Below are 14,020 nucleotides of genomic sequence, written 5' to 3' on the forward strand. Positions count from 1 at the left end.
CCAAAATCTCCTTAAGCTGATAAGCAACTTCAGCAAAGTCTCAGGATACAAAATTAATGTGCTTTTCTAGTTATTTAAGATGCATCGTTAAGTTGTTTAAGTTTTTCTTTTTTCATGTAAGCACTTATAGCTATAAACTTCCCCTCTTAGTACTGCTTTTGCTCTATCCCAAAGGTTTTGGTATGTTGTGTTTCCATTATCTTTTGTTTCAAGAAATTCATCAGTTTTCTTCTTAATTTCCTCATTTACCCGTGGTCATTCAGGAGCATATTGTTTAATTTTCATGTGTTTATATAGGTTACAAAATTCCCCTTTTAATTGATTTCTAGTTTTATTCCATTGTGGTCAGAGAAGATTCTTGATATTATTTCAATTTTTTGAATGTTTTAAGACTTGTTTTTTGACCTAACATAACATATGGTCTGTCCTTGAGAAAGATCCATGTGTTGAGGAAAAGAATGTGTACTCTGCAGTCACTGGATGAAATGTTCCATAAATATCTATTAGGTCCGTTTATTCTATACTGTGGATTGAGTCTGATTTTTTTGCTTGATTTTTCTCTGCAAGATTTGTCCAATGCTAAAAGTGGGATGTTGAAATCTACAGCTATTGTTGTATTGGAGTCAATCTGTCTTTTTTAGCTCTAATAGTATTTGCTTTATATATCTGAATGCTCCAGGGTTGAGTGCATATGTATTTAAATTTTTTTTTTTTTGAGACGGAGTCTCGCTCTGTCGCCCAGGCTGGAGTGCAGTGGCCGGATCTCGGCTCACTGCAAGCTCTGCCTCCCAGGTTTACGCCATTCTCCTGCCTCAGACTCCCGAGTAGCTGGGACTACAGGCGCCCGCCACCTCAGCCAGCTAGTTTTTTTTTGTATTTTTTAGTAGAGACGGGGTTTCACCATGTTAGCCAGGATGGTCTCGATCTCCTGACCTTGTGATCCGCCCGTCTCCGCCTCCCAAAGTGCTGGGATTACAGGCTTGAGCCACCGCGCCCGGCCCTGACTGTGTATTTTCAAATAGCCTGTTCTCAAACTTATGAATTATTTTTTCTGCTTGATCAATTCTGCTGTGACTGTGATGCATTCTTCAATATGCCATTTGGATTTTTCAACTAGAATTTCTGCTTAATTTTTAAAATTATGTCAATCTCTTTGTTAAATTTATCTAATAGAATTCTGAATTCCTTTTCTGTGTTGTATTGAGTTTGAGTTTCCTCAAAAGAGCTGTTTCAAATTCTCTTATCCGAAGGGTCCCATATCCAGCATTGGTGCCCGGTGCCTTATTTAGTTCATCTGGTAAGCTAAATGATCTAATGAACCCTGGTGATTTATTCAGTTCATTTGCTGAGGTCATGTTTTCCTGGATGGCCTTCATACTTGTATATGTTCATCTGTGTCTGGACATTGAAGAGTTAGGCATTTATTGTAGTCTTCACAGTCTGGGCTTGTTTGTACTCATCTTTCTTGGAAAGGCTTTCCAGATATTTAGAAGTTAGGTGTGATCTAAGTTGTATCTGCTTTAAAAGGCACCCAAGTGCAGTAACGCTGTGTTTCCTGCAAACTCATAAAAGTAGCAGCTTGATGGCCTTGAACAATATTCAGAGGAATTCTCTGGATTAGTAGGCAGAGAGTCTTGTTCTCTTCCCCCTACTTTCTCCTAAACAGACAAAATCTCTCTCTGTTCTGAACCACCTAGAGCTGGGGGAAAAGTGATACAAGCACTCCTGTAGCCACCACCACTGGGACTGTGCTGTGTCAGACTTGAGGCTAGTAGAGTACTGGGTCTCACCCAAGGTTTACTGTAAACACTGTCTGGCTACTGCCAATGTTCGATTAAGGCCCTGGGGGCTCTATAATCAGTAGGTGGCAAAGCCACCCAGGCTTGTGACCTTCTCTTTAGGGTAGTGAGTTACCCCAGGCCCTGGGCAGGTCCATTGTTGCCACTGGGGAGCCAGGGACTAGAGTCAAAAATCTTAGAGGTCTACCTGGTTGACTTCTAAGATTTGAGCTGGCACTCAAACCATGAGACACAGTCCTTCTACAAGACACAGTCCTTCCCACTCTTTTCTCTCCTTTCCAAATACAGAGTAGCCTCATCCCATAGCCACTGTCACCATAGGCCCATGGAAAGTACTGCCAGACTACTGCCTATGTTCCCTTATGGCCCAAGGTCTCTTAAGTCAGTTTGTGGTAAATGCTTCCTGGCCTGGGACTCACCGTGCCCTCCCCTCTGGCAAAGGGCAGGTCCAGAAATGCCATCCAAGAGTCATATCCTGGAATTGAACACCCCAAGAGTCTGCTTGGTACTCTACCTCCGTGCGGTGGAGCTGGTATCTAAGGTGCAAGACAAAGTCCCCTTTACTTTTCCCTCCATTTTTCTCAAGAGGATCCTTGCCCCATAGCCACCACAGCTGGTAATGTGCTGACTCTCAACTGAAGCCAGCAAGTCTCAGAGTCTCACCCAAGGCCACTGACATAGTATCTGGGTATCATTGCTGGTTATTCAGGGCCTAAGGGCTCTTCCGTTAGCAGGTGGTTAATGGTGCCAGGACTGGGTCCTTCAAGGCAATGGCTTCCTTTCTGGCCCAGAGTGTGTCTAGAATTGTTGTCTGCGAGCTAGGGCCTGGAAAGGGGGCCTCACAACTCTGACTTATGCCCTATCTTGTGTGGCTGATGTGGTTTCCAAGATGCAAAGTAAAGTCCTCCCCACTCTTCTGTCTCCTCTCCTCAAATGGAAGGAAGGCATCTTTTTTGGGGTTGTAAGCTGTGCAGCCTGGGGTGAGGGGAGGGGTGATACCAGCACTCCCTTAGCCACCCAGGCTGGCATCTTAGTAGGTCATGTGCCCCCCGCCCCGTATCCGTGGCCTTGGGCCCAGTTCAGCACTTGGACTTGCCTAGGTGTTGCAGTCCTTGTGGCCTAGACTGCCTTTCAAGTTTATTTGTGGCCCCAGAGCACTTTAGCCCATGGCGGCTAGGCTTACAGGGACTCAGATTCTGACTCCAGGGATCATTGATTCCCCTCTGACTAGGGCTGGTTTAAATGCCACCTCTATGGGTGGGCATCATCTGAGTTTGGTCTGGTTTTGCTTTCTGCTATAATAGAGTAGCATTGAGTTCAATGCTTCACAGTTGCTGCAATCTCCGCTTTCTGCACCCCGCTGCCACTGCTGGAGGGATGGTGGAGGGGTGGTGTTGCTGCTTCAGGACTGGTTTTGCTATCTTTTCAGTTCCTGTTTCAGCGATATGAAATTAAAACCAGGTACTGTAAGTGCTTACCTGATGTTTTGTTCTTATGAAAGTATTTTGTTGTGTGTAGTTAGTTGTTAAATTGGTGTTCTTGTAGGGGGGACAATTGGTGGAGCCTTTTATTCTACCATCTTGCCCCACCCCCTTACTATAATTATTGCTATATTAGGTCATAAGTTCATCACTTAGTTTCTGTTTATTTCCTCTGTTTTCTTTTTGTCTGCCTTCCTCTGTCAACAATTTCTCTTAGTTTTCCTTTATCTGAAACCGATTTTCTCTGAAGAGGAGTATTTAGGAAAGCACAAAGTCAAGAGGAGTGACATAAACAAGGGTCACTTGAGGTATTTGAAGCCTCCGGCACCGATAGCTTCAGCACACATAAAAAAACCCAACTCCTAACCAGACTAACAAATTGTTATGCTAAAGGTATTTTACTTTAGCTTGTATAACTTGATACCATCTATTTGTCTTTTAACAAAAAAAATTAGAAGGCACATCAAAAAGCAAGCAAAAGCAGTCTCAAAGGACCAAGCAAGTATCAGAACCAAGCTCAGATGTGATACAGATATTGGAATTTCAGACAGGACCTTAAAATATCTATGATTAATATATTGAGGGCTATAATGGAAAAATTAGAAAACATGAAATAATAGATTGGTAATATAAGTAGAGACATATAAATTCTTCCAAGGGATGAAAATGAAATGCTAAGAATCTAACAGAAATGAAGAATATTTTAGATAGATAGGCTCATCAGTAAATTTATTATGGCTGGGTTATTGAACTCAGTGAGTTTGAAGAGATGTCAATAGGTAATTCTAATATAAATTGCAAGATGTAAAAGGATTTTAAAAACTCAGAACATTCAATAACTGTAGACTACTTCAAAAAGATGTAGCATGAACATAATTGGAATATGAGGAGAAGAAAGAGAATGGAGCAGAATAAATATTTGATATAACGATGGCTGAGAAATTTCCAAAGTTAATGACAGGCACCAAACCAGAGATCCGTAATTCTCGGAGAATAGCAAGCAGAATAAATACCAAAACTTAACCAAGGATGTGTCATATTCAAACTGAAGGAAACTAAATACAAGGAGGAAATCTCAAACCAGAGGATAATAAAAATCGTTTCTATAGGGAACAAGAATAAAAATTAAAGCAGACTTCTTGTCAGAAATAATGCAGGCAAGAAGAGTATGGAGTGAAATATTTAAAGTACTGAGATTCAAAACTCACCAACCTAAAATTTTATATCCAGTGAAATTATCCTCCCAAAGTGAAGAAGATATACTTTCTCAGAGACAGAGAAGTATAGAAATTTATCAGCAGCAGACATACCCTTCAAGAAATGTTAAAATATTTTCTTTAGGGAGAATGAAAAGGATATAAATCTGAATCTTGGGTCTACATATACAGGAAATTATCTATCTATCTATCTATCTATCTATCTATCTATCTATCTATCTATCTATGAGAAATCTGTATGTTATAATCATTTTCCCACTATAGCTAAGTTTGGTTTCTCTTTTGCTGCTTTCAAGACTTTGCCTTTGGTTTCAGCAGTTTGACTATGATAAGTTTGGGGTTCTTGTGAATTCTTTAATTTGTAAATGTCTTTGTTTCCAAATTTGGGAAATATATATCCATTATTTCTGAGTCCTTTTTTTTTAAAGCTCTCTCTTCATTCTCTTGTCCTTTCAGGAGTCTGATGACATTAATGTTATATATTATTGTCTCTTGCTATAGTTCTACAGGTTGCTGAGGCTCTCTTCATTTTTCTGAGTCTATTTTCTTTCTGTTTCTCTGATTGGATAATTTCCACTGTTCAATATTTGAGTTCCCTGATTCTTTCCTCTGTTGCCTCCATTTTTTCCGTTGGGACCATTCATTGAATTTTAAAATTTTGGTTAATGTATTTTTCTATTCTAAAATTTCCATTTTCTTCTTCTTCATATCTTCTGTTTATTTGTAGAGGCTTTATATTTCTTTGATGAGACTTTCTATTTTTTCATTTGTTTTAAGCACATTCACAATTGCTTGTTGAAGCAATTTTATGATGGCTAATTTAAAATCTTTCTCAGATAGTTAAAAAAATCTCTGTCATTTTGGTGTTAGCATCTAATGGTTGTCTTTTGCATTCAGTTTGAATTATTTCTGTTGATGAGTAATTTTTTTATTAAAATCTGGACATTTTGGGAATTATGAGACTCTAGATTTTATTCCAATCTGCTTTTTTTTTTTTTTGAGGCAGAGTTTTGCCCTTGTTGCCCAGGCTGGAGTGCAATGGTGTGATCTCCGCTCACCGCAACCTCCACATCCCGGGTTCAAGCGATTCTCCTGCCTCAGCCTCTCTAGTAGCTGGGATTACAGGCATGTGCCACCATGCCCAGCTAGTTTTGTATTTTTAGTAGAGACAGGGTTTCTCCATGTTGGTCAGGCTGGTCTCGAACTCCCGAACTCAGGTGATCTGCCCGCCTTGGCCTTCCAAAGTGCTTGGATTACAGGCGTGAGCCACTGTGCCCAGCCCCAGTCTGCTTTATCTGGGTTCCTGTGACACTGCTCTGCTGGGTGAAGTGAGTGGGGATGCACTGCTTCATTACTGCCAGGTGTGAGTAGAAGTCTAGGTTCTCCACTTGGCCTTCGTTGACATGGAGGGAACTTCTGTCTACCTACTTATGCTTTCACTTATACCTCTCTAGTGGGAGACGCTGGAGTTCCTTGTTATTGCTACTCACATGTAAAATGGTACAGCCACTTTAGAAAATAGTCTGGCAGTTCTTCAAAAAGAGGTACCATAAGTCCCAGCAACACCACCACTAGGTATAAGCCCGAGAAAAATAAAAACATATGTCCAGACAATAATTTGTACACCAATGTTTGTAGCAGCATTATTCATTGTAGCTAAAAAGTGAAATAATTTAGTCTGTCAACTGATGAATGGACAAACCAAATGTGGTATATCCATACAATGGAATATTATTCAGCAATAATAGGAAATGATGTATTGATCATGCTACAACATGGATAAACCTTGAAACATTAAGCTAAGTGAAAGAAGGCAGTCACAGAGGACTAAATATTATATGATTCCATTCATATGAAATGCCCAGAATAGGTAAATATATAGGGACATAAAATAGATTCATAGCTGTCTAGAACTGGGGGGTGAGTTGGGGACATATGAGAAATGACTGCTAATAGGTATGGAGTTTCTTTTGGGGCTAATGAAAATGCTTTAAAATTGATTGTGATGGTGATTGCACAATCCTGTAAATATACTAAAAGCCATTGATGTGTTTACTTTAAATGGGTGAATTACATGCTATGTGATTTATATTTCAATAAGGGTTTACAAATAAGAAAACCCAGAGAACTTAACACATTGTATTTCCTCACGTTCCAACATCTCTAGCCAGTATGCTCTTTTCTCTCCACCTTTCAGAGCCTTCTTATCTTTGTTTTATATATAGTATCTAGGGTTTTTAGTGGGATAGAGAAAATTGCATTTAATTCATCTTGTCCTGTTAGCAGAAGTCATTTGTTTTCAAAATTATCTTTTAACTTTTAAAATTAGCTTATTATAAATTTTTTGTTTATTGTCCTATAAACTTTAACGCGTATGTAAATTGGTTAACAGATATATGTTAATCCTGGTTACCACAACCAGGTTACAGAACAGTACGATTAACCCCAAAACTGCCGTGTGCTCTTTCTTTGTAGTCATGCCCTTTCCTCATTTCTAAATTCTGACAACCACTGGTCTGCTTTCTGTTACTATATAAATGGAATTATAAAAGGAGTAAGTGATTTTTGAGAATAACTTCGTTTATTCAGTATAGTGCCTTTGAGATTCATTGAAGTTGGTTTGTGTATCCATTATTGGTTTTTTCTTCTGGATTAGTATTCCATTATATGGATATACATACCACAGGTTGTCTATACATTCAGTCATTAAAGGATATTGGGTTGTTTCCATTTTTGGTGATTATGAATGGACTTCTTAAAAACATTTGTGTACAGGCTTTTTATGTACATAGTTTTAATTTCTCTAGGGTAAATACTTGGTATGGGATTTCTGGGTCATATGTTAATTATATGTTTAAGTTTATAAGGAACTGCCAAACTATGTCCCAGAGCAGTTCTGCCATTTTGCATATCTGCCAGCAAGGTTTGAGAATTCTGGTTCTCCTGCATCCTCACCAGCACTCGACATTGTTATATTTTAAACTTTTAGGTATTGTCATAGTATATGTCAGTAGTTATTGTACTTTTAGCTTTTATTTCCATAATGGCTAATTATGGTGAATATCTTTTCATGTGCTTATTTGCCACCCTGTAGCCTTTGTGGTCAAGTATCTGCTTGGGTCTTTTGCCCATATTTAAACTGGATTATTTGTTTTCTTATTATTGATTTTTGTGGATTCTGGCTACATGTTTTTTGTTGAATATGTGATTTGCAAATATTATTTCTCACTTGGTAGTTAATCTTTTCCTTCTTTCAGCAGTGAGTTTCTAAAAGCAAAGGTTTTACAATTTGAGGAATTCCAGTTTATCAATTACATCTTATTTAGATTGTGCCTTTGTGTCTAATAACTGTTTGCTTATGCCCATGCCATAAAGATTTTCTTCCATGTCTTCTTTTTTTTTTTTTTTTTTGGAAATGGAGTCTCACTCACTCTGTAGCCCAGGCTGGAGTGAAGTAAAGCTATCTTGGCTCACTGCAACCTCCACCTCCTGTGTTCAAGTGATTCTCTTGCCTCAGCCTCTCAAGGAGCTGGGATTATAGGCACATGCCACCATGTCCAGGTAATTTTTTGTTTGTTTGTTTTGTCTTCTTGGTTTGTTTGTTTTCTGAGACGGAGTTTTGCTCTTGTTGTCCAGGCTGGAGTGCAATGGCGTGATTTCAGCTCACTGCAACCTCCATTTCCCAGGTTCAAGCGATTCTCCTGCCTCAGCCTCTCTAGTAGCTGGGATTACAGGCATGCAACACCACGCCCGGCTAATTTTGTATTTTTAGTAGAGATGGGGTTTCACCATGTTGGTCAGGCTGGTATCGAACTCCTGACCTCAGGTGATTCGCCTGCCTGGGCCTCCCAAAGTGTTGGGATTACAGGCGTGAGCATTTTTGTATTTTTTGTAAAGTTGAGGTTTCACCATGTTGGCCAGGCTGGTCTTGAACTGTTGACCTTAAGTGACCTGCTGCCTCGGCCTTCTAAAGTGCTGGGATTCCAGGCATGAGCCAGTGCACCCGGCTCATAGATACTCTTTATCAAGTTGAAGAAATCCCCTTCTATTCCTATTTGCTGAGTGCTTTTTTTTTTTTTTAAGATGGAGCCTCGCTCTGTCACCCAGGCTGGAGTGCAGTGGCACGATCTCAGCTCACTGCAACCTCTGCCTCCCTGGTTCAAGCGATTCTCCTGCCTTAGCCTCCCAAGTAGCTGGGATCAAAGGCACCAGCCACCATGCCCGGCTAATTTTTGTACTTTTTAGTATAGATGGGGTTTCGTCTCTACTTTGGCCAGGCTGGTCTCGAACTCCTGACCTCAAGTGATCCGCCCTCCTTGGCCTCCCAAAGTGCTGGGATTAAAGGCATGTGCCACCACGCCCAGCCTTGAGTGTTTTTTTTTTTTTTTTTTTTAAGTCATGAATGGGTGTTGAACTTTTTTAGTTGATTTTCTGCATCAATTGATATGATAATTTGGTTTTTTTGATGTAATCTGTTTTGTATGGTGCATTATGTTTTTTATTGAACCAGTTCTACATTCCCAGGACATACCTCATTGCTTGTGAAGTTTTATTCTATATATATATTACTGAATGTAATTAAGGAGAGATGGGAGAATTGCTGGAACGATGTGTTGATTAAGTAAAAGGGAGTGGCATCAGGTGTTCAAGTAGAAAGGTTGGCCTTAGGAGCAGCAACCTGTAATCCACAGTAATAGGATTGGCATGTGTGTGAGTAGGTGGGCAAATATGGTGGGAGACTGTGGGAGTTTTCTTCTGATAGCTTCTATTTTTGATATGTTAACCATTCTAACCTAAGCATAGGAAAGGTAGAAGAGGATGCCAAGAGCGCCATATCTAGAAAGGTTTAACACAACGACTGGGGGCTCTACCTTTCTCCAGTGAGCCTTAGTGAACCACTGAATATTCTGGAGTAGAGGAGTGAGATATGAATACAATTCAGACTTGATTTGGTAGATAGGATGGATAAGAGGGGGAAAGGTGGCAGGTGGACAGTAACCTAGGTTGGGAATGATAGGACCTAAACTAGGCTGCAAATATAGAGACAAGGAGTTTTTATTGGCAGAGCTAGAATTGAATGGAGTTGGCAGCTGTATGCCTGAGGTAGCAAAGAGAATACGCTTTATTCATTCATTCATTCATTCACTTATTTATTTAGTTTTTCAAGAAATATTAAGGGATTGACAGTGGTGCATTGGGAATCAGGGCCTGAGTGAAAGCTGCAGAGTGGGCTGGCAGCTTGGCAGGCTTTGTGACCCAAGCAAAGAAAATAACAGTGAGTGGTGGCCCTGGAGCATTCGGTCCTGACTGAGGGAGGAAGCAAAGCAGGGTGGCAGCCCACTTGGCTCAGGAGATTGATTATATACAAAGGGGTAGAATAAACAGAAAAATGTTTTGAGGATAATAAAATCCAGGTTTCTCATTATCAGAGAAGGGAGTTAAAAATATGGAAAGGGTCAAAACTAGAATTAATCCTGGTATATAATATAGGAATTGGAAACTGAATTCATGGTTTTCTATATATAGAAATATAGATATAAACTAAATATAAATATGAAGATATGTGTGTATACAGAATACATGCATATCTATATCTATAAATGATTTATCTACCTACCTACCTACCTACCTACATATCATCTTTCTATTTTCTAGCTCTATCTGGAAGGAGTCTGGGAGCAGCAACACCCTAGTAGTAATGAACATCTCTAGTGCCCAGATCTTGACTTCTCAATAACATTCTCTACTAAAAGGAACCAAGGATCATTGGAGAAATGGCTCATTCTAAGGCTAGTGCTGGGAAAAATACAAGATGAGCCTTGTGGTGGACAGACTCACAATCTCTAAAGCACCTCCTCCATGTATTTTTAGTAGAGACAGGGTTTCTTTTTTTTTTTTTTTTTTTGAGACGGAGTCTCACGCTGTCGCCCAGGTTGGAGTGCAGTGGCGCGATCTCGGCTCACTGCAAGCTCCGCCTCCTGGGTTCACGCCATTCTCCTGCCTCAGCCTCCTGAGTAGCTGGGACTACAGGCGCCCGCCACCGCGCCCGGCTAATTTTTTGTATTTTTTAAGAGAAACGGGGTTTCACTGTGGTCTCGATCTCCTGACCTTGTGATCCGCCCGCCTCGGCCTCCCAAAGTGCTGGGATTACAGGCGTGAGCCACCGCGCCCGGCCGAGACAGGGTTTCACCGTGTTAGCCAGGATGGTCTCGATCTCCTGACCTCGTGATCTGCCTGCCTCAGCCTCCCAAAGTGCTGGGACTACAGGCATGAGCCACCGCGCCTGACCTGGGTTTTACTTTTTAGTGGGAGGAAATGAACACTAAATAAATCATTATACTGTACTGCAGGTAAGAAAAAATATTTTAAAAATCATTATATCAAATCAGTTGGGAATAAGTGCAATGATTAAGAATAAACCAGAGGAAGTGCATAAGAGAGTGACTCCAGGACCTAGCTATGTAATTGGTAGGTGTTCTATTTCAATTAGGCTTGTCAGCAAAGGTCTCTTTGAAAGGTAATGTTTGAGTGGAGACCTAAAGGATAAAGATTCAGTTATGCAAAGGTCTGGGGAAAGAGCACTCCAGGCATAGGAACCAGCAAGTTCAAAGGACCTGAGGTGGGAGTGAGCTTGGCATTTTTAGGAGTCCCCCCTGGGATTATGAAGGTAGTTTAACATTGACTCCAACATTAAAAAAGACAAAACAAAACAAAACAAAACAAAAAAACAGGTGAGAATTTAAAGCTATATAGTATGAACAGCAGAACTCTGAAATTTGACTTCTGGATTCAAATCCAGTTTCTGCTACCAGCTATGTGACTCTGCGATAATGCCTTAACCTTTCTGTTCCTCACTTCCCTCATTTGTAAATGAGAATTAATAATAGCTCCAACCTAAATAGGTTACCTTGAGAATTAAATGGATGAGTGCATGTAAAATGCTTAGCACAGTGTCCAGCGTGCTAACCCAATATATATTAGAAATTATCTTAACTGATTTGGCCTCGACTTATTAACTGCCTGGTTGGTGTGTGTGTGGCAGGATCTCAGGAAGCATAGCTTATCTGGTTGTATGTTTCTGAGAGGGGACAGAGGAGCCGAGTCCTGAGAAATATGACGCTGCACAGTAAGGGATGAGGGCTGCTTCCTGCTCATTCCTACCCGCTACCAAAACCAGGTCCTGTGAAAGGGATTCTAGCAGGTATGACCCATTGAATAAAACAGGAAACCATGAATTTCCATTTGCATAAATAAAGACACAGTCAAAATCCCTTATTGAAGCCTAATTCTAATTTTTTTATACTTAACCTAGACCCAAATTCAACTCATGTTTGAACTCTTCTAAATAAAAGCCATTCCTAATCTCTGTCCTGTATACAAATGAAGTCCTGACCCTTTGTCCAACCAAATCCTGACCACTTCTCCAATCCGAGGTCTGCTGCTGCCTCCAAATCTAGCCTAGATCCGAATTTCACTACAAGAGGTCCAAACTTGGCCCCTCTTCGGCCCCCTATCTTTACTTAATCTCTTATTGGCCTTAACTCAGGCCCCATTACAGCTCCAGTCTCAATCTTGGTGCTGTACTGGATAACTGTGCTGATCTTAGAAATATTTCTTATGAGGCACTCGGATTCCTGCCTTTCATTCCTAACATTTTTTAGGGGAACCTTCGTGTTGGGGTGAGTGAAATTATCTTGGGTGATGAGATGTTACTTCCATAATTTATTAGGGCCTATTCTTTCACTTATTTATTATTATCCCCTCAATGTGCTATTCCTTTTTGTCTTTGCTTGTGTTCTTCTCTTTAACTGCAATGCCTCCTCTGCTCCTGATCACCTCCCCAAATCCTTTAATGATCAACTCTTGATACTATATCTAATGATACTATACTTCCCTTAGGACATGTTTCTGGGCCAGTGGATTCTATACCAATACCTTTTGGACTTGCACTCACACTTTGTTTTACATCCTGATTTTTGGTGGAAAATTTCTATGTAGGAGGGGCTGATCATTGGCATTCTGGGTGAATTGGTTCTTGAAAGTACATTTGCACAGCACTTTACCAGAAATTGAGAAAACAAATTTTCTAAATCAAATAATTTCAGGTGGGCTTCCATTTTGGGCAGCAGGATAACCTGAATGACCTTCCTGATTTAAACAACTAAAATTTAATAGAATGTAAAAGTTTAAAATGCCCTATTGAACTACCATTGATTAAGAAGCAGATAAATCCTCAAAACAAGGTAGAGTATGGCCGGGCGCGGTGGCTCAAGCCTGTAATCCCAGCACTTTGGGAGGCTGAGACGGGCGGATCACGAGGTCAGGAGATCGAGACCATCCTGGCTAACATGGTGAAACCCCGTCTCTACTAAAAAATACAAAAAACTAGCCGGGCGAGGTGGCGGGGGCCTGTAGTCCCAGCTACTCGGGAGGCTGAGGCAGGAGAATGGCGTGAACCCGGGAGGCGGAGCTTGCAGTGAGCTGAGATCCGGCCACTGCACTCCAGCCCGGGCGACAGAGCGAGACTCCGTCTCAAAAACAACAACAACAACAACAACAAAAACACACAAAAAAAACAAGGTAGAGTATATGCATACAATGAGATTCTACTGAGAATTAAAGAGGACAAATGATGGAAACACGCTACAACATGGATGAACCTCACAAACCTAGTGCGAAGTGAAAGAAGGCAGGCACAGATGAGTATATACTATTTGATTCCACTTCAATGAACTTCAAGAACAGGTAAAAGTAACCTATGGTGTTAGAAGTCAAGATAGTGTCTACACTTAGGGAGCAGGACTGGGAAGGGGCATGAGGGAAACTTCTGAGAGAAATGTTCCCTCTCTCTCTTTTTTTTAAGAGACCGAGTCTCACCCTGCAGACTGGAATGCAGTGGTGAGATCATAACTCACTGTAACCTCAAACCCCTGGGCTCTAGCAACACCCCCACCTCAGCCTCCCAAGTAGCTGGGACTACAAGTGTGTGCCACTATGCCAGGCCATTCTTTTTTTTGAGGCAGGGTCTCAGTCTGTCACCCAGGATGGAATGTAGTGGTGTGCTCTTGGCTCACTGTAGTCTCTGCCTCCCGGGCTCAAGCGATCCTCCCACTTCAACCTCCTAAGTAGCTGGGACTACAGGTGCATGCCACCACGCCTGGCCAGTTTTTATAGTTTTTGTAGAGATGGGTTTCGCTATGTTGCCCAGGCTGGTCTTGAACTCCTGGCCTCAAGTGATCCTCTCACCTCCGCCTCCCAAAGTGCTGGGATTATAAGCATAAGTCACCATGCCTGACTGTTCTATATATCTTGTTCTGAGTGATGAAGATATCTCTCTCTCTCTCTCTTAGAGTTTTAAAACTCTATTTATCTATCTTAGTATATTTGCAAATTCATGCAGCTGTTATTTGTGCTTGGAGCCTACCCAGTGTTGGAAATCTAATAGGAGAACCCCTGAGCAGAAAAAAGATGAAATTTCTAAAGACTGTACCTTAGTGTAAGGGTAAAGGAGAAATAAACCCTG

This window comes from Papio anubis, chromosome X, assembly GCF_008728515.1.
Source record: "Papio anubis isolate 15944 chromosome X, Panubis1.0, whole genome shotgun sequence".
Classification (NCBI taxonomy): domain Eukaryota; kingdom Metazoa; phylum Chordata; class Mammalia; order Primates; family Cercopithecidae; genus Papio; species Papio anubis.